Source organism: Rattus norvegicus, chromosome 3 (genome assembly GCF_036323735.1).
Source record: "Rattus norvegicus strain BN/NHsdMcwi chromosome 3, GRCr8, whole genome shotgun sequence".
Lineage (NCBI taxonomy): Eukaryota > Metazoa > Chordata > Mammalia > Rodentia > Muridae > Rattus > Rattus norvegicus.
In genome coordinates, this window is record NC_086021.1 from 168590548 (window position 1) to 168611275 (window position 20728).

The following is a 20728-nucleotide window of genomic DNA, read 5'->3' on the forward strand; positions in this document are numbered from 1 at the left end:
ACTATTAACCTTATTGTTGTTATACAACTGTCTACATTCTGCTGTCTGAAGAAAAAACAAACAAACCCGGCTCCCTCGAACTCATAAAAGTATCCATTCCTCTTGCAAGGCTCTTCCCTCCACCTGTTACCCCTTAAAGCCCTGCCTCATGTCCCTTGTGTCAGGAGGGATGCCTGAGTATAGCTGCCTTTCTCATTCCCAAAATTCCAGCTCTTCCTAGGAGGTCCCCGGGGGTGGTGAGGGATTCCATCCTCTCCACAGCCTTTAACTTTGGAGTTCCATAGCATGCTTGGAGGTATTAATGCATTATTTGAAAAACGTAATTCGTTAGTGTTAGACAAAAGAAAAGAAAAAGAAAAGTAACAAAGTAGAAACAAAGGGAATGTTCTTAAAAGATAATGATGAATTAATCTTGTTTCTTGATTGTATGTTTTCTTACCTGTCAATACCCAGGGTTTCACTGAGAATTTGCCTAATAAACAAAAAAAGCATCTTTTTTTTAGAGCCATTGTGATAGAGACAGTACATATGCCTGTAGCCATCAGCCCACCAGGCACCTGCCTCTGCCTCTTCTGCCTCTGCCTCTGCCTCTGCCTCTGCCTCTGCCTCTGCCTCTGCCTCTGCCTCTGCCTCTGCCTCTGCCTCTGCCTCTGCCTCTGCCTCTGCCTCTGCCTCTGCCTCTGCCTCTGCCTCTGCCTCTCTGCCTCTGCCTCTGCCTCTGCCTCTGCCTCTGCCTCTTCCTCTGCCTCTGCCTCTGCCTCTGCCTCTGCCTCTGCCTCTGCCTCTGCCTCGAGGCCTTCTTTTTGCCTGCTTGGACAGACTTTTTCTTTTGCCAGCTCAGCTGAGCCTGCTCATATCTCCTCTGTGATGATAAGCCCCATTAACACCCAGACTTTCATCTGCCTGGGTGGCATCGGGGTCTGGGGGACATGTGGCCTTAGCCCTGGAGCATGGGTGGCATGTGGCTGTGAGACTCTGAGGAAATGCATCAGTTTATAAAAGGGAACGGTGATGCTAAAGATAACATTGTGAAAGCAAGGACAGTGCATCTACTCAGCCATGCTGGGAACTCTGGAGAGATGGCATCCAATTCTCATAATTATGGTTGTCAGGGACCATTATCCCATTTATCAGATAAGGGGAGAGCCCCAGGAGAGTGGATAACTTACCTAGTCCTTCATTCACAGCACAGCTAGGAAGAAAGGAAGAAACCGAGCTTAGCCTGTCCCCACCCCCCCTGTGTGTGTGTGTGTGTGTGTGTGTGTGTGTGTGTGTGTGTATGAGAGAGAAAGAGAGAGAGAGAGAGAGAGAGAGAGAGAGAGAGAGAGAGACTCTGTGTGTGTGTTCTCTTTGCTATACATTAAGCTCTCATCAAGCCCTAAAGAGAAAGAGGAGAAAACAGCAAACATAACTAAGGGAGCAGAATCTTTCTAGTCCTTGGGGCTGTGTACTGGGAATGTAGGGATAACCTGTAGGTGATACCCTCTACCTAGTCATCTAGGACTTTCAGCTACCAAGCTGGCAGGTAGAGAACTGAAATCAAGTCTGTGTGTTCTGTCTGTATCCAGAACACCTCTTGCAATTTGCTTCAGAGACCCTCTCTTTTGGTGTTGTGCTTTCTAGTCCTTTCCAGATGGCCTCCCGTGAAAATCACATGCTCGGTGGAAGAAAGTAGAAAGATTAGAACTCTTGCTCTTGTCTTCCTGAGTATAACCATTTGTTAGCTGTCAACACCACTGTGGCTACTGTTTAAATAAGTTAGTGGCAGCGACCCCTTCTCTCTGTGTCTTTTCTTGCTTCAGTTTACTCTAAAATAACGGCCAATGCTAGACAGATTCACTTCTTCCTTTTCAATCCCCGAGTGTCTTTAGGATGGAATCCATATCATGTACTCATGTAACTGATATGGTTGCTCAGCTCAGGATAAGTCACATTTAGTAAAGTAAAAGGTTCCTTGACACACACACACACACACACACACACACACACACACACACACAGAGAGAGAGAGAGAGAGAGAGAGAGAGAGACAGAGAGACAGAGACAGAGACAGAGACAGAGAGAGACAGAGAGAGACAGGGAGACAGAGAGACAGAGACAGAGACAGAGACAGAGACAGAGAGAGAGAGAGAGAATCTAACCACAAACAGATCCAGTTCCAAGAAACCTAGGAAGAGCAGATACAAACATAGATTTTCAGATACTTGCAACAAAATCAATTCATTTATTTATTCATTCATTCTGTTATAGAACAAGCATTTATTGAGTACTTTTGATTTGCCAGGACCTGCACCAATAATGATTCCTGTTTTGTTTCTTTTCCTCGCTATGCCAGGCTTCAAATTAAGCCATCTACAAGTGCAGCTATAAAGACGTCTCAAAGAGTCAACATATTTTCCTTTAGAAAGGAATTCTTTTTAGTCAAAAAAAAGAGAGGCTACATTTCAAAAGACATAAGAACCATAGAAATTCAGTGGAGGACACGCTTCAAAAGGAGATCTTATTCCTTATAGCAAGAGGAAAGCAATGTTCTAGGGTGTGTTGGGGTCCAGATTTTTCCAGAAAAAGGCAGGAATTCCAGAAGGGCAGATGAATTCCAGAAGCCATGGAGGGTTCCATTATTGTACCCACTCTGCCTCTTCCTGTGTGTTATCAGTTGCTAGGTTGATTTGTGGGTGAGTTGATGTCCCCCTCCTCCTTTTCATGTAGGTTCCCTAACAAGTAGAGCGGACACTGTCTTGCTTGGTCTCTATTTTCTGCTACTGGATCTGCTTCCCCTGCCTGGTTGGGCCTCAGTGAGAGAAAATATACATAGTCCTGCTAGAACTAGATGTCCCAAGGTGGGGTGGTACCTGAGGCCGCCCCCCATTCTCTGAGGGAAGATGAGGGGGATTTGTTGAGCATGGGAATGGGAGGAGAGGAGAAAGGGGGGCTGTGATTGGGATGTAAGAATAAAAAGTAAATAAATTATTTTAAAAAATCAGTTGCCACATTGAAAATGAGGAATGCTCATCCTGGTATCAGGATAAATTTGGAGAGAGCTTGGTGAACAGTCAAGAAGGGACACAGAGGCACATGTTGCCATGTGTGAGTCACAGTTCCTAAAATGGCCAGTACGGGGTTGGGGATTTAGCTCAGTGGTTGAGCGCTTGCCTAGCGAGCGCAAGGCCCTGGGTTCGGTCCCCAGCTCTGAAAAAAAAAAAGACAACCAAACTAAAATGGCCGGTACTTGTTCCAAGGAGGACAGGAGCATGGGTTCACTGACCAGAAGGACATATACATTCTTGGGAAATGTTCATCACAGCAGCTAAGTTGGAAACAAAGTTATCAAAGGAATCTGACATTCTGAGGTGCGCACAGAACTCAGTATTCACCTTACTCCTTTTTATGTTCTGGTAAAGTTGATATCCAAATAGTACCACTGGCAGGTACATTTTATTCAGAGATGTGCATGTCTACCTGCTTTGTAGGAAGGTTGTAAAGGAGGGATACAAAGGGGGAGGATTTTTCATTGTTTTGGAGTCAGTGGTGAATGAAAAGAAGGTAAGAAGAGGGAGATGTTGCATTGTGATTGGATGAGTGAGATACTTCAAATAGTGGGATGCTCTAGTAGGGTTCCCATAGGGAAAATTTTAATGCACTGGAAGCTCTCTGTTGGGCTCAGTGAGATAGGATGCTATGGAGGGGAAACTGATCAACAATAAATTTATGGAGTGGCATTGGTAGGTTTCTTGAAGATGAAGTCCATGAAAGAATAGACGCTTCATCAGACTTCAGTCTGAGGGCTTCCTCACTCAACATTTCTCTCTTTATTTGGGAATATTAAGTGATATTATGAAAGTACAAGAGGAGAGAGAGAGAAGAGAGAGGGAGGGAGGGAGGGAGAGAGAGAGAGAGAGAAAGAGAGAGAGAGAGAGAGAGAGAGAAAGTTTGTATACTTTGGGCCATCTACTGAGGTGTAATCCCAGAGACATTAACCCTGGCAATGCTGTCCTACATCAGGGAAACACTCAAGGGCTCAGGAGTCATGGAAATCTCTAAGCAAATGCATGCTGGACTGACAGGTTGCTACTAGGCTAAGCCCAAGGTAATAACAAAGATAGATGGGAGGATAGATAGATAGATAGATAGATAGATAGATAGATAGATAGATAAATAGATGAATGGATAGATAGGTAGATAGATAGATAGATAGATAGATAGATAGATAGATAGATGGATAAATGGATAGATAGATAGATAGGTAGATAGATGAATGGATAGGTAGGTAGGTAGATAGATAGATAGATAGATAGATAGATAGATAGATAGATAGATAGATGGATAAATGGATAGATAGATAGATAGGTAGATAGATGAATGGATAGGTAGGTAGGTAGATAGATAGATAGATAGATAGATAGATAGATAGATAGATAGATAGATAGATGGATAAATGGATAGATAGATAGGTAGATAGATGAATGGATAGGTAGATAGATAGATAGACAGACAGACAGACAGACAGACAGACAGACAGATAGAGCGAGCAATGTTCTTGTAGATCAGATATGATCATTTCAGGAAGCCTTCCTACTATTTACTCACGGAGGCTTTCTTGGTCTTGAGAGTTCCTTCAGGGATTATATCTTACCCGATGAGATATATCCATCTGTGATGAGTGAGAATCAGCACTGGCTTCTAGGATGCGGCCTTAGTCGTATTTTACATCTGTCAGGATGATGCACTGAATAAGACCTATTGCTGGTGATAAGCTTGACTTCCTTTAAGCACATCTAAGGAGCATTGAAATTGCCACATGGACATCAACCTTGTTTAAGAGGAAACAGGGGAAACAACATAGGTAAAGGACAACAAAGGACATGCCATGGTTTTGGTTTATCTAGACATTCCCCTCACTCCTTTACTCTACACCCACACAATGCTAGGAGAAAGGATGAAGGGCAGTATGAGTAAGTGGAATCATGGGCCAGGGCCATTTCTTTGGAGTCTAAAGTCATACAAGGAAGGGCATAGCTAGGATAGAGCATCTACACATTGCACGTGTAAATGCCATCATCTCACTCTTAATGGGGAATTCTCTTAAGAGCTCCAAAGTTTCAGAGTCAATGCGGAAAACACAAGTGCAGACCATAGACCCTCATTTGCCTGCCCGGGACTCTACCAATTCTACAAGCTCAATCTGAGTGTGACCTGGTTTTGTAAGTACCTTCTGGGATGATCTGAGGACTGTCTAATGCCTGCAGTAAGACAGTCCAAACACTCCAAGTTCTCTGTGAGCTGGTGTTCTGGTTTGAGAGACAGAAGACGAATTACAAAGGCGTTAATTCAACTGTTACAAAACATCTATTCTTGGTTTGCTCCATTACCTGTGAAATGCTGCCAGCCAACCCCATTCTTTGAGACTCAGATGTGCTAAGATGGATGGATGGGAAAGACCTCAGTGCCTATGCATCATTGGTCCCCATATGCCTTCTCTGTGAGAGAGGCTGGATTCTAAAAGGCCCAACTCAGTGAAGTCCTGGACTTTAACAGCCTGAGTCTAATAGTGTTCCGCCCATGACTGGCACAGAAAAGAACATCCTTCCTGTGTTCTGGACAGAGCCCCAAGCCCAGTGTACCACACTATCATCTCCTATCATGCATAGGAAGCAATCACTCATTATTGGTCATCATCTGGCCAAAGGCAAGTGAAACTTTGAACCTCACCCTTGCCATTCAGCCCCATCTCCAGGCTCGTCTCCTCCCAGCATCGAATTTTAAGGGACTGGGACTCTGTCTGAAGTGCCCAGTAGTGTCTGGTTGCCTCCAGAGGCAGACATTGCTATCCCTACTTTTTCTGTTTTTCATTTCCTTTTCTTGTCTGCTAGGCTTTTAAAATACATATTGTAGCCACTTGTTGCCCTGTTTTCTAAGCTGCCTTGAACTGCTGCCAGGAGCTGTTGCCAGAGGAGTTAATGACTAAGTCACTCTCCTTTCAGCCTCTAGGAGGACAAGAAATTCACTTGGGGATGGGGTTAGCAATGGCTCAGCCATCCTGAACCAATCATGAAACCACAATAAAGTACCGGCCAGGGACTCAGCCTCAAAGCCTAGCACTGAGCTCAGCTTGGAGGTGACAGCCAGGCCGGGGATGCTCTAGTTTGTTCCAGAGGAACCACATCAGAAGTGGAGACTCAGTTAGAAAGGCTGACCCATAGGAGAGGCTCTGGATACCCCTCTCGGGTATCCCATGGTAAACAGAGAACACAAACTCCCTGTGTTTCTGAGCCAGGACCAGGGAAGGAACACCAGGAAATGAAACAAAACAAGCAAAGCATGATGATAATAAATCATAGCTAATACCCTTTATCTAAACAGTTACAAAGTACCATCTCATCCCATCTCTCTAGTGGCTCCGTTAGGGAGGCCATATTCTTCTTTCTGTTCAATGTGTATACATATATGTAATCATGAGCCTCTGTGTATATGCGCATCTGCATACTAACCTGTGTGAATGTCCATGTGGAGGTCAGAGGACAACCTTGAATGTCATCTTCAGGAATGAATGTAGTCTTCCCTTCATGCAGGCTCTTTGATTGGTCAACTAGAGTTCACCAAGTAGGCTAGACTGGCAAGCCCTGCACCAAGGGGCCTCCTTAATTCTAAGATAACAAGCATGTACCCCCACAACCTGCTTTTTACGTAGGTGCTGGGGATTTAGCTTAAGTCCTGATGATTAGGTCCAAAGTGAGAGCTTTATCAGCTGAGCTAGTCTCCAGTGTCTCTTATTATTATTCTTACATTTGCATAGAGGAAGCAGAGGGGGGAAAGATTTACTTGACAGAGTTTTATGTTCTCTAATTATTATTATTATTTAGCCCAGGCAGCTGTAATTTCTTTATTAAACATCCAATTTGCTAAATGTTTTGTGCTGATGGTTGTATCTAGCACCCATGCCAGGAGCTCAGGATAGAGTACAATAAAAGACAACCATGGTGTTTGTATGACTCCCATGGCCACACAATTTATAACCACTTATTTTGATAAACTCTCGATTCTATTTTCCAATTTTTTGGGGGGCTTGGTAGTGAAGTAAGCTAGTTCCTGTATTCTCTTCAACTTGCCCATTATGTCTCCTTTGGATTTTCTGTCACTCAGAATGTGTCCCCCCTACATATTCCATACTTCCCTTTTCAGTACTACCTGTCTTTAAGTTTCAAGAACAAACTCAAATGTTCTCTCTTTCCATAAGCTTCCCATTATCACCTCAAACATAGTTCTCTTTCTTTGAATCAAGGAGTTGAATATTGGGTTTATAAGCTACCTCATACTTGTTGAATTGTTTACAACTAGAATGAACTGGTCACACATTAGGATGTCTTGATCCTTCCTATACTTTTTTCAGTTTATTTTGGAGTGTCTTAGTTAGGGTGACAGTTGCTGTGATGAATCACCTGGTCAATAAAGTAAGTCAGGGAGGGAAAAGCTTATTTTGCTTACAGTTCCACATCAAAGTCCATCATCAAGGAGGTCAGGGAAGAAATCTGGATGCAGGAGCTGATGCAGAAGCTGTAGAGGAGTGCTGCTTACTGGCTTGCTCCAAATGGGCTGGGTCCTCACACATCACTCAGTCATTAAGAAAATGCCTACAGGTTTCTCTGAAGCCTGATTTTACAGACAAGTTTTTTTTCAGTTGAGGTTTCCTCCTAGCAGATGAATCTAGCCTGTGTCAAGTTGACATAAAATTAGCCAGCAGAGTATGTTATGGAAGCCATGGGGAAGAAAGACTATGGAAGGCAGTTCTATAGATGGTAGAGGGATTCCTACCCCTTGGATCTGTGTCTTTATGATCATTTCCTCTTGAGTGAGGCAGAACCCTGACTTTTACCAGAACCAGAGAACAACAGTGGTGGTGGTGGGGAACCTCTATATTAAACTGTATAAGATTGTGAATTTCATCTCAGTGGTTCATTTTTGGAAGATTGATGGTATGGGTTGCCATGACAACGAAGTGAGGATAGTCTTTGGTTAGTGAGAAACTCAAGCTCTCGGCCCTACTAAACTAGAGAATAGAATTTTCCTATCAATGACAGAAAGTTGAAAGCAAAGCCTTCCTCACTCCAGTCTTCAGTTGGGATCCAAACATTGGCTGACTTTTTTTTTTTTTTGGTGTATTTGCAAATATCTGAACCTGAAGAGCCACACTCAGTTGGTGTTTTAATTCCCAGAATTCCCATCATTCCCAGGGGGCAAATGTGTATGGTCTTAAGCTTGTGGTAATTTCTAATGTAGTAGAAGGAAGTGAGACTGTTCAGGAGACAAAATCTTACTGGAAGAATAGAATTGAGGTGACAACAGATGCTGGCGAGGATGTGGAGAAAGAGGAACACTCCATCCACCATTGCTGGTGCGATTGCAAGCTGGTACAACCACTCTGGAAATCAGTCTGGAGGTTCCTCAGAAAATTGGACATAGCTATATCACTCCTGGGCATATACCCAAAAATATTCATAGAAGAAGATATGAAAACAAAGTTTGAAGCAGAGACTGAAGGAATGGCCATTCAGAGCCTACCCCTCCTGGGCATCCAGCCCCCACCCCACACACACATACACACAAATGTGGTACCAAACCCAGACAATATTGCTGAGGCCAAGAAGTGCATGCTGAGAGGCTCTGCAAGAGCATGCAAATACAGAGGTGAATGCTCACAGTCAACTATTGAACTGAGAATGGGGTCCCCATTAGTGGAGTTAGAGAAAGGATTGAAGGAGCTGAAGGAACTCCAACCTTATAAGAACAACAATACCAACTAACAAGAGCTCCTGGGGACTACACCACCACCCAAAGAGTGCACATGGACAGACCCTTGGCTCCAGCTGCTTATGTAGCAGAGGATGGCCTTGTTGGGCACCAAAGGGAGAAGCCCTTGGTCCTGCCAAGGCTGGACCTCCCAGTGTAGAGGAATGTCAGGGTGGGGAGGTGGGAAGAAGTGGGTGGTTGGGTGGGGGAAAGGGGATAACATTTGAAATGTAAATAAAAAATATCTAATAAAAATAACAACTTCAACACACACAGAATAAGAAATGGAATTGAATGGAAAAATAGAATTAAAGGAAGTAAAGGAGGAGGAAGAGGCAGCGTTCCAAAGCAGAGAAACAGAGATGAGCCAGGGCTTCTGTGCAGCTTCTAGAAGAGTTTCTGAAAGCTGCAGAGAGGTAGACAGAGTGGCCGAGACGACAATATGAGGAACAAGCCAGCACATAGACATCTCAGAGACTCAGATTCACTCCACGTACTCCATCTTCCTGCCACATTCACAAGAGGAAACCAGCCTTGAGGTAAGGAGGAAGGCCAATGGTGGGGATGCATAGGAATCACCAGAGAGGAGAAATGACTGTGTTAACATTCAGAAGGAACTGGAAGACACAGCCTCTTAAGAGATGAAACCTGGATCTGCTCACAGAAGGGGTGATCTGCTGAAAATGAGATAGGGAGATTGTTGTTGTTGTTGCTGTTTTTGCTTATTTGCTTTTCAATAACTGATACTTTATGCTTCTACACACAGGTACAATGTGACATCTCAATACACATCTATAATCCATAGTGTTCCAACTATGACAGTGCGGTAGGTTCACATCTTGCAAATGTTAAGGCAAAACATAGTTAAAAATAAAGAAGAGGGACCAGTGACCTTTCTCAGAAGGCGAAAGCTCCCATCACCAAGCTCAATAACCTGAGTGTGAACCTTGAAACTCACAAGATGGGAGAAATGGAATGATCTTCTGCAAGTTGTCCTCTAACCTACGTGCACAGGCCATGGTGTGTGTGTGTGTGTGTGTGTGTGTGTGTGTGCGCATGCATGTGTGTGTGTACCATACACACATGAAAAATGGGGAAAAGTAGAGGAGTGGAGAAAGATAAATTACTTCTAGCAGATTAGGAGAGCATGGGAGTTATTTCCAAAATAATGCCTTTCTAGAACAAAGGGAGCATGCAAAGGGAGACTTAACATATCCTCAAATGGGAAAGCACTTTAAGGGTGAACACATTCCTGAGTATGCCTAGTTAAAAAGTGCATTCCCGAGCATGCCTAGTTTGAAGTTATAGTTTAGGAAGAACAGATGTTTGAAACATAATGAATATCCTAAACTCGGGGTCATGGAGCACTCACACGAGAGGTGGTAGTGACTACCTGGAGCGCTTCTGGGCAACCTTTATCACCTTTATGTGTCATAAAGAGGGTGGACAAGAGTGCCTCTGGGCATGATTGGCTTTAATCAAGAAGTTTGGGCTGTAAAAAAAGAAAGGCCCCTTTGAAGGTACTTTCATATAGCAGTTGGTCTCTAAAGGGGACTTTCTCCCTTAGCTGCCAACAAGATAGGGTCACTTGCATCGTAGTCATCATACACACACACACACACACACACACTCACACACATACACATACATGTATATATATATATATACATATATCTGAGATGTACACACATACACACACATATATATATACACATATATGTATATATACATATGTATCTAAGATGTATACACACACACACACACAGTTTTTTTTGAGTTGGGAACATTGACACTCTGCACCATTAGCCATTTTAAAGTGTGTAATTGTTGCCGACCACTATAAAGCATAGATGTTATCCCCCTTTCCAGTTGAAGGATAGGGTTTCAAAGCTAGCAGTGTTAATGATGGCTAGCTACCATGCATGTAACATTTTGCAGGACCCTTTCCAGTCACCCCGTCTCGTCTTTGTGAGAACTTTTGTTCCGACCACATTCTCTTATCTGAGACGCTCAGGGGATGTTCTTGCCCCTTAGCTGTCTTCTAGTTCAGATGGAGGAGGATTTGGGAGGGAACAAAGGTCCCCGTGTCATGGTGCTCTGATAATGACCCGGAACAGTTTTCAGTGAAGCTGTAGGAAATGTGTGCTCTGCCAGTGTCGTTGGGACTGATTTGGCAACTGTTGTACAGGGCATGGTGGGTCCTGCCTGGAGGCAGCAGAAGGCAGGAGAAGCAAAGCCCTCTTGCTCAGAGGATATGAGTAGCCTAGTGAAACAGAAAATTTTCTCAGGATTCGGATGAGGCCCTTTGTATCAACCTTATAATTTCTGGGGAACCTACACCTAGGACACCTTCTCAGTGATACCCGGCAGGCCAGTGGGGGTGTGGGAAGAAAGAATATTTTCAGCTGCAGTCCAGCAGTCTGCTCCCACAAACATTCAAATTACTGTTCACAGGTTGGTGGAAGAATTTTCCCCAGTGATTTGCAAAATAAAAAGGGTCTTCCACCTTTGGAATAAAAGCTCCTAATTCGCACATTTGTCATTATAGGATGGTCAGTGGATGGCGACTTTACCAAAAGCATTTAGGCTTTGTGTTTTTATAGTACTTACTCTTGTCAGTTCAAGCAAAGTATCATCCCAAGTCTGATGGATAACATAGCATCATGGTGCTTGGAGCTTCAATGCTGGCATGAGGGTTGTCAGGAGGGATGCATGAATTTCCCAACTGTTTAACAACCGAGACAGTGTGTTTGTCTTGTTCATGAATCCTGGGTAAGAAAGGCAACCTGGTCTTCAAACCAGGCCTCGTGTGACACTGTGAGAATTGCTAAGAGAGCAGCGATTGCACTTCTCTGTGTGCTCAGTGCTTAGTTGATTCATGGCCACATGTGGGAATGACTGTTCACAGTCCTCGGCTTGGTTCTTTGCAGTCCATCTTGGATGAACGGGCATTCTCTAAGGTACCAGGAACAAGACAGCGTATCAGTGTCTTCCAGACAACCAGAGAAGTCCTCTTCGGTATCCACTCCATCTTTCATCCCTACTCACTCATCGCTTGCCGAGGAAACCAACCTCCTTTCCTTCCCCTGTCGCAGAAGAGGGAAGGCAGCTCTAACAGCCTTGGCCCCAGTTTGCTTGTATAATTAATGTGGGATTTTTTCCTCTTCTAGTAAAAAATGACCTTGTCAAACCAGAGACGGCAAAATCTTGGTTACTGAGCATTTGTGGGCTCCCTGATGGCATGGCATCCTTAGCCCCGCAAAGAGAAATCCAATAAAATCGGTGTCAGGGGCTCCCGGGGTGCCAGGTCCCCTGCCGCCTGACCCTATGATCCCAATTTATTAGCCAAGCCCAAGAAAGCAGACAAACCTGACTGGCTCCAGACAGGAGACTTCCAAGAGGGATCTGATGTGGGGGCTGGGGCCAAATTTCAACCAAAATGACAAGGGAAATGACAGGAGGTGCCAGCCTGGCCAGGAAGCCAGGGAATGTCCCATTCAGAGCATCTAGCAGCTTGACAGGGCCAGTTTAACTTGGTGGAGGAATGTGTTAGAAGGGACCACTGGGAAAGGAAGTGTATTTTCTCTTTGCACTGCTATTTGCAGGGCCAAGCACAGAGTGCCTTGAATTAGCATATTCCTGGGAGTCAGCAGGCATCAGTGGAAAATAACCACAGAATAATATTTGCTTGGGGAGTGTTCATCTTGCAGATCTTCCTGTGTGAGGAGGGTGTTTCTTCCTGTGTGAGGAGTTTTGACTGGACACTCACTGTGTATTCTTCCCTTCCACCGAATCTGTCCACGGTCCCACAACAGAATAAGTTCTTAGCAATGCATTGCCTCTCGTTAGGCATCGCAATCAGAGAAAAGAGAGATCAACCCAGAAAATCTACAGCAGCTTCTCTTTATACTAGTAAAAATCAGGAAATAAAATGGAGTGGCTACTTCAAGGAGCAGGAAGTACCCCCAAAGAATCCAGGATTTGATTTAACAAGTATGTAATGCCATTGAAAAGGTGCTCAGTCTCTAATAAATGGCCATCTTGTGACTTGAGAGCCAGAACCTGTGCAGGGAGGTGGTGTCTTAATATTTAAAGCTATCAATTATCTTCAAGGTACACTTGGATTTCAAAGTAGAGATGAGCAAAACTCCAGCTGGATATTTTTAAGCATCTAGGAAATATAAAATACAAGAAAGTTATAATCCTGTGGTCTGAAGGGCAGCTCAGTGGGGAAGGCATTTGCCACACAAGCCTCATGACCTGAGTTGCACCCTGGGCAACCACATGAAGGTGAAAGGAGAGAACAAACATGATGACGTCTTCAGCACTCTACATGTGTGCTGTGGCACATGCATCCACACAAAAATAACATGCATACACACACACATCACCCAATACATCACACACATATATATCTCACATACACATCACATACACACACAAACACACACACACACACACACACACACACACACACAGCTAATGAATTAAAAATTTAAATTGTAAAGCAGTATACTGGAACATAAGAGTCCATAGTTAACTGAGGATTAGAGAGAGCTAAGAGGAGAGAGAGAGTGCTCCAAATGCCCAGATGTATTGGAAAGGCCAGTGTATGCACACATTAAAACAACTGGAGACAAGGACTCAGCAAAAGTATAACAAAGAGGGCAATAAAACAGGTAAGTAAAATGTTGCCCATCAATTCTAACCAGTCGTCCTGAGAAACCTGGCACGGACATTACAATAAAAATCGTTGGACTATAAATAAAAGTATGTGAAGATATCTTAAGGATAAAATCAAAAGAGGTGAGAGTTAATACAAGACTGTATTGGGACTGTGAGCTAGGAGTGTGGAGGGACTTTTTTCAAATGAACCCCAATCATCATAAATCATGTCTTACATTAAGAGCCCCTGCTCACAAACACCATAGACCTGACCAGTGGACAGTCAGAAGACAGGGGGGAGTTATGTATAGGTTTTTTTGCCAGTGCACACTGTCAAGGGATAGTGTTCGGACAAATAAGAAGGTCAAAAGACGTAAAAAGACAGCAAGAAATAAAAGAGGAGCAGAGGACAGGAGTAGACAACACTCAGAAGAACTTCCTCGTGCTCAGGAAGAGTCTGAAGTAATTCTCTAACCCCTCAGTACAGAGAGGGATGGAGTGAAATCCCCACTAGGCTGTTAGGTTATCCCAAGCAATCAGAACATTTCAGATAGTGAGGCAGCGCTGGAAATGATGTGAGGGAACAAGAACTGGTTCTTTCTTCAATCTGTTAGGATCGTAGATGATGGCCGTCAAATGAACCGAGCCCCAGAGCTTCCCATTGAGGTGAAATCTGAGTATTCCTCTGGGGTTGCCACCTCACTCTCCTCATACATATAGATACTTGAAAGCACGTCCAGAGTGAGCCCGTGGTGTGCAGATGGAAGATGCCTGTCAGTCCTGATATGGGAGCCATCACTTTGAGGCCCATTCGCTAAACTTGGCCACAACTATGCCTTCGTGTCCACTTTGTGTCTGATTTAATTTGACAACAGAGTCAAATATTCGCAACAGAAACACGAAGGCCCACGAATCCCAAAATATTTACAACCTTAGTCTTTATGAAAAAGTTTGTGGATACTTGGCTTAAGGCATCCATGACCTGTGGACAACTTAATGGTCTGCTGGCTGACTGGAAAGGTAAAGAAAGTGTAATGGGTGCAATTGTAGAATATAATGTGTTGTTAGTACTCAAATGAGTTGCTTACCAACAGATAGAAAGATCCCACAGCAGCAACTAAGAAAGGAAGAAACAGAACCAAGTGAACAGTACTAAGATTTGAAATTGAAATTTCCTGTACAACACTATCATGTACTTTTTTAAAAAGTTCATTATGGTATTGAATCAAAGGCATGATTTCTAAAATGAGGAGTGTAGGCACATAACAAAACATGCTGCCTGGGTCTGATATTGGAACCATGTTATGAACTACACATAATTCATTCGTGCCTCTTTGCCTGAGTTACAAGAAAATAAACATGAGCAGTGAGCACGAAGAATTCCTTATTAGCCTCATCCGCCCTTCCCCATTGGCCACTTAGCAGCAAAACTCTATGGAGCTAAAACCAACAAGAGCATACATATAAGCCTTGCTCATGGCATCAGTAAGCCCAGAGTAGCTGACAGACAGTAACTGTCCCAAGAAGACCTCTAGAAGTCAAAAGGAATCTAACTTGTTCCAATCCATTAATTGATGAGGGTGGAGAAAAGACTTATTTATTGTGGTAATTATGCTCACCAAATATGCTGGCTTTTTGCCTACCCTGATGCGTAGGCCCCACGTGACTGTGGTTGAGGAGTGGTTAGTGTACGTCACTCATGCCACCTGTGGGCTAGATTTTTCCATTTCTCCCTCCTGATGCCCCAAGATTTCTCCCCACTGGCATGGGAGTTAGCTTCATGTGAAATGGTGTTTGTACCATCATTTCCTGGTACTATATGAGCTCGAACTCTCTGCGGTCTCATAATGGTTGTATTGATTGAAGTTAAAAATTTGAAGAATTTTGTTACCTGTAGAAAGCATGGCCTACACCCTGAATGCTTGACCTTATAAAATGTTGAAGACCTGGACACCTCTAATAAGTAGAGTCTCTAAATGCCAAAGCAATTAAAAAAGTGAGCAGATATCTATAACAGAGAGGCTAATCCCAAGTGATGCAGGGTCTGTGTCTCCTACAAAGACTCTTCTATCATCTTATTCGTCTCTTACCAATGTGTACTCGATGTCCTCGCCTATTGTTTTCGCTCTTCCCCATCCATTTGTCATGCAAATCTCCCCTGATAGGGGAGGATGCAGTCCATATTCTAATCCACAGAACCTGATAATTTGCTACCTTTTAATGTAAGGTGGGGGATTGCAGATGTCACGGAGAGCAGATCTTGGAATATTGCCCCATGTTACTTAGACAGGCTTAATGTCATCATAGGAGTCCTTGTAAGAGAGTTGGATTCAGAGTAGAGGATGGAATCACACAAGTGCGACTAGGATGGCATTGATTCTGAGGGAGCATCCCTTCCAAGGAACCCAGGCATCCTGGAAGGCATAGAAACAAGCGATATATTCTCCCTCGCAACACTTCTACTCATACTCTTATTTTAACCTCAAAGGATCCATTTCTGGCTCTTAACCTCCTTGGCCCCACATAAGTGTTATTTTAAGACACAGAGTTTTAAAATAAATGGAAAATTATGTGAGACTAGTTACCAGATTGCTTTGCATTTCTTGTTTCTGACTTAATTTTCACTTGCTACACCTGGATTCATGGATTCGGTGTTAGCATAACTTTTTGATACTTTCCAGACTGCTTTCTAAGCACAACAGGAGGGTTTTTGTAACTATGAATTCAACTTTAGTTTGTCCATTGACAAAGAAAATACACAGGAATCTATCCTTACCTCTATCTTATTACTGTGCAGATTCAAGTGGCAGGGAAATCTCGAACCTGGCACCTTCACAGACTTTCACTGTGGTTGATATTGTTGTCATTTACTCTGATGTCCAACTTCCATCCATGCTCACTTGATTTTGGAGGAAGAGGGTTATTAAGTATAGATTTTACTAATTCTTTTCAGAATGCCAAGTATGGAGGAATTGGTCTTTTAGTCAAACCTTTATTGTTTAGTGCCTTGGCTCCCAGAAAAGTTCAAGAATCTGACAACATAGTACACTGGGGAAGCAGAGGCCCCGTCCTTTTTAGGATCAGATCATATTAGTGTCCAGTACTACTTTACTGACTGGTGAGTGTCAAGAACCTGGTGGATACTGTTTCGGTCAATTCTCAGAAGAGTCGTGGTGAAGGAAATCACTTTGCTATTATTTTAAAGGCGATAAAGCAGCACGTGGAGAAGACGAAGCAACTGAATTTCATTTCCACAGCCCATGAATGACGGGTCTGGAACAATTGGACTCTGAAAATGGTACTTTAAAATTGTGCTTCCGTGTGACCCATAAAGACATCTGTATAGTCTTTACAGGTCCGTGGTTCACATTAGTCTGGTCCCAGGTTCAGGGCAGCTTGGAGTACATGGACACTGTCCTTGGAAGTGAAAGGACTTGTCAGCTCGTTTTTAATGGATCACATTTCTTAGAATAAGCACGGCATATTTTCCATTTGCTGAGTGATTTTATCATGCCTCCCCGGACTGCACTTTGGAGGGGGTGGAGAGGAAACAGGTTTCATGGTAAAGCCTGAGAAATACCTCTCAGGCAGTCATGGGTGAGGGGTTTGTAATGGGTGACTTCGGCCCCTATTCATGCTCACCTGGCACAGGAAGCTACACTGGTTTGGCCCCAAACTTTCACAAGCTGCCTCTGCTCCCACCCCTGAGTTGATGGTCTGGTGGAGAATTTGTCTAAAGGAATTCGTTCCAGGAAAAGCTCAACTGTGTCTGACAGGAAATGGGGAGGGAGAGAGAGAGAGAGAGAGAGAGAGAGAGAGAGAGAGAGAGAGAGAGAGAGAAAGGCAAAGAGACACAGAGAGAGACAGAGAGAGACAGAGAGAGAGAGAACTTGAGAGAGGCATAAATATCTGGTTTTGTGCCACTTGCTGGGAATATATTCCCTCCAGCCTGGAAGTGTAGAAATGAGTAAATGAAGAATCTCAAAGCCTGGCTGAATGTCATAGCCTAGGGCAGGCATGTGGGCCCCCTGAAGACAGAAATGTCTCTTTGGGTAAAAGCCATCTATAACCAATATTTTAAAACTTAGGTCAGCCATTAAACACACAGGGCAGCGGGGGGTGAATGCAGTATTAGCTATTAGGAAAATTCAAGCCAAAGCCACAAAGAGAAACCAGTTCACACCCACTCGACTGGGGAGAATAAAAAAAAAATAGATAATAACAGACGCTGGTGAGAACGCAGAGAAGTCAGAGCTCTCAGACATTACTGGTGGGAATCTGAAGTGATACAGCTGCTGTGGAAAGAAATCGAGCGAGGCTACAAAATTTTAGACACAGACTTAACTGAACATCACAGCACCTTGTAGACCCCTAGGTATATAACCAAAGGAGTTAAGACTGATGAAGAGACTAGACTGCCTTAGCCATTTGATAATGTCATTTCTCCCTTCTCTTTATTGTATGACTTATTCCAAGACTTAGCTCATTCTCTGTTGCTATAGCAAAGTACCTGATGATGTGAAATATATATATATATATATATATATATATATATATATATCAACAGAAATTTATTTGACTTGTGGTTTAAAAGGCTGAGAAGACCAAAGTTACGGTAGTAGCATCATCTTGGCATTGGGAACAAGCCTTACCAAAGTATGAAATTTTCAGAAGGCATCTGTGCTGAGATGGAGTCAGGCTATTAACTCGTGTCATTCTTCATCTCCTTGTAAAACCACCATTGCCTGTGTGGATACTCTTTCCTCCTGACCTTCTCCAGTTCTGCCTATCTCCTGGTGCTCCCAAATGGCATCCAATATGGGTCTGTACATTGAATTTCCAACATACGAACCTTGTGGAATGTAACCAAAACTGTAGTGTTCTTCCAGGTGAAAGTCTGCCTGAAATGAACTTCCACTTACCTCCCTCCAGTTTGCTTCTGACTCAGCCTGCTTCACACAATTATTGTCTCTCTGTTTTTCCTGAAGGTGTTTTAGTTTGAGACTGACTCTTCTAGTAAGAAAGAAGCATTTTGTGAAACACTGGGGGGACTAAAACAAATGCATGTGAATATTGGAATTTCTCCTTGATGTGCTATTGGCTTCGAAGGAGAGATAAGAAGTTTGAATGGCCAGGGCACAGAGGAGATCCAGTCTTCAGAGAGAGAGAGAGGAGAGAAAAAGTGAACAAGTCCCATGGGTGCAATCCGTGGCAGACCCTGTGTAGAAGAATGTTCTAGAGCAGCAGACATAGAGTGTCACCTTCGACCTTAAAACTCGACCTTTAAGACTCCGAAGGGACTTTAATTTCTTGTACACATCTAGAAACACATGAAATGTCTTTGCAGGGTCAGCTTTGCAATTATTACCTTTAAGTGGCCCTTTTAGAGACAGCCGAAAACCAATTCTGAGCAAGTCATCAGACACACCTGTAGGATCTGAACTTCACTCATAGGCAAAGCTAAAAGCCTGACCTATCATGTGAATGGGTCTGATAAGAATCAACATACCATCAGGGAAGTGGTGCTGTAACCTCTGAATTCTCACACTGAAGTACCCAGGTGATATAATAGTTTTTAATTCTTTTATTTCTTTGTGCTTTTCTTATTTTTGACAAAACAAATAATAGCATAAAACCCATTCTAGACCACTGAAAAGCTTCTGTGACACTATGTACAGTGAATGCTTATTGTAAGTGAGATAAGAATGGACTGAACTTATTTCTGACAGAGTCGCCTTGACTTCTACTTTAGTGTCATGTGCCGTGTATTTTCCTTAATACTTTTCTAATTCTCCATTTCCTTTTGGGATGATGTAGATATCACCATGTGTTTTATTGTTTCATCTTTGTTTGGAGGTTATATATTATTTATTATTTTAGAATTGAGTGTTGAAACCTTCAACATACATAATTTTCTTGACTAACCATCTCCTTTCTGTTTCTTTTTATTGTTTAAATATTGAACTAGTGGATATAATGTGCTTTTCATTTTTATTTAAAAATTTCAGGGAATATATTATGATCATATTCTCTGTCCCATTCCCCAACACCTATCAACTCCTCTCTACTTACCTACACATCCAACTTCACATTGTTCCTTTTTCTTTCTCTCTCAAAAACCAAAATCTAACCAAAAAATAAAATTAAGATGAACTAAAAACAAAAGGATAGAAAGAGAATAACAACAAAAGTATACATACACAGAGAAACACACATTCACAGATACACAGATACATACACACACACCACACACACACACAGAGAGAGAGAGAGAGAGAGAGAGAGAGAGAGAGAGAGAGAGAGAGAGAGAGAGAGGGAGAGAGAGAGAGAGAGAGAGAGAGAGAGAGAGAGAGGGAGAGAGAGAGAGAGAGAGAGAGAGGGAGAGAGAGAGAGAGAGAGGGAGAGAGAGAGATAGAGAGGGGGGGAGAGCGCAGAAAGATAGACAGTCATGAAGTCTATTCTTTATTGGCTAATTGAGCTTAAAGTCTGGAGTGCAGTTGGTGTAGCCAATGATGCTCAACTGGAGAAAACTGGTTTTCTCTTTCCCAGCAGGCACTAATTTTGAATAAAATCATGGTTAAAGGTGGGACATTGTGTCTACTTCTGCTTACCTGTGCTGGAATTTTGTCTGGTTTGTATCTGTGCAGGTCTTGTGTGTGTTCTCACAATCTCTGTGAGTTCATATGTGGATCAGTCATGTGTCTGGAAGATAGTGTTTCCTTGAGGGACTCTATCATCTGTGGCTCTTAGATCTTTTTTCCTTCTCCTTCTTCATAGATATCGGAGTCTTGAGAAGAGAGCTTTGGTAATGACATCCACTTGGAGATGAGTGGATAAAAGTCTTTTTCTGCCCATTGTTCACTTGTAGGTCTTTATGTTAATCGCTCTCTGCTGCTAAAGAAGCTTCTCCGGTGGGAATACTTTGCAGTTTGATATATGGATCTTAGCAATACGTCATTAGGAGCCATTTATTGCTATTTTGGATGAATAATAATAGTAAGACCTATGACCTATCTCATCACAGGTTCTTTGTCACTTTAGAAGTGTCTTCTATGAGTTACATATTGTGTACTGGCCATAAGTCCAGTTTTTAAAAAGTGATTGGTTACTTCCATAATGTTTGTGTCACTGTTGCTGTCATGTATTGTACAGGCAAGTCTATATTGTAGAGCACAGGGTTTCTAAGTGATTATTTTTCTCCTTTGTTAGCATTCACAGTACCTTCCAGTAGCATGACTGTTAGTAAGGGTAAGCCTTCTAGCTGTGTACCAGCTTCCCT

The 20728-nt window shown here is 43.0% G+C and overlaps 1 long non-coding RNA gene across 1 annotated transcript; it reads left to right on the plus strand.

Moving 5' to 3' along the window:
• The first annotated feature begins 2591 nt into the window (after positions 1 to 2591).
• On the plus strand, positions 2592 to 11979 carry LOC102550519 (uncharacterized). Its single transcript, XR_352780.5, has 4 exons — positions 2592 to 2675; positions 9061 to 9323; positions 9551 to 9610; positions 11715 to 11979. It is a non-coding gene; the product is annotated as an uncharacterized LOC102550519 (long non-coding RNA).
• Positions 11980 to 20728: the final 8749 nt, after the last annotated feature.